General features: G+C 42.2%; 1 pseudogene; it reads left to right on the forward strand.

Annotated features, from left to right (window-relative positions):
• The first annotated feature begins 381 nt into the window (after positions 1 to 381).
• Positions 382 to 980, forward strand: LOC147629820 (uncharacterized; annotated as a pseudogene).

Here is a 980-nt window from a genome sequence, read left to right on the forward strand (position 1 = left end):
CTGATAGGAATGGAGATGAGCTGGTTCTTCTTTGGATCAGGACATGGCAAGGGAGAGCATGACGGTGCAGGCGTAGTTGTTAAAAGATCGTTGACACATGAAGAGCTGAAGCCTAATGGGGCCACTTTAAAGTGTGCTGCAGATGTGGTTGCCTATTGCCAAGCCAACCTATCAAAGGAAGCAGCTGCATCATATCCTCTAAAAGAAAGGGAATGTGCCCGTGTGTTTTGGGAGATCAAAGTAGGTGATGTAAACATGGAGGTTAAATGGAATTGTGCCACGGTTGAGAAGTCTCGCACCTTGCATGCTTTTCGCGGTCACAACCGGCAGGATGCAACTGCCATTGCCACAAGACCATTGGCATGCTTTTGTGATGCATGCATGAACCATAGTTGGAATCACTGCACTAACAAATCTCATGTGCAGCCTTGGGATTATCACATTCTGATGCCATTGTCTGATGAAGTTGAGGATGAAGAAGACACTCCGACTGATGATGCGCTTGAAGGACAGATCATTGGATATGAAAAATTCGTGTATGAAGGCCACCATGATGCATTAAGTAGTGCTTTGTGTGTTGGTGACACTTTTGCAGTGAATCCGGATGCTACAACCAATGATGAGAATGTAGACTTTTACTTGGTAAAGTGCATTGTAGTAAAAGAAAAGGCAAAACAGGGTTACATTGATGAGTGGAACAATGTAATTGACAAAGGCTCTTATGTCGTGCAAGGACTGTATTACAAGCAAGTGGATGCATACACCTTCAAACTAGACTACAATCAACCTGTTGTTCACATACTTTCAATCAACCTGTTGTTCACATACTGTATTACAATCAACCTATTGTTCACATACTTTCAAATCTTGTACGTTGTATCAAGATACCCATGAAACACATGCAAAAGAGAAGGTAAATGTACACAATCACCCCCGAAGATTATGAAGCAATCTATAACAGCATGCCATTCGATTTTTGA

The sequence above is a fragment of the Cibotium barometz genome, chromosome 17, assembly GCF_041138505.1.
Source record: "Cibotium barometz isolate CiBa-2024 chromosome 17, ASM4113850v1, whole genome shotgun sequence".
Lineage (NCBI taxonomy): Eukaryota > Viridiplantae > Streptophyta > Polypodiopsida > Cyatheales > Cibotiaceae > Cibotium > Cibotium barometz.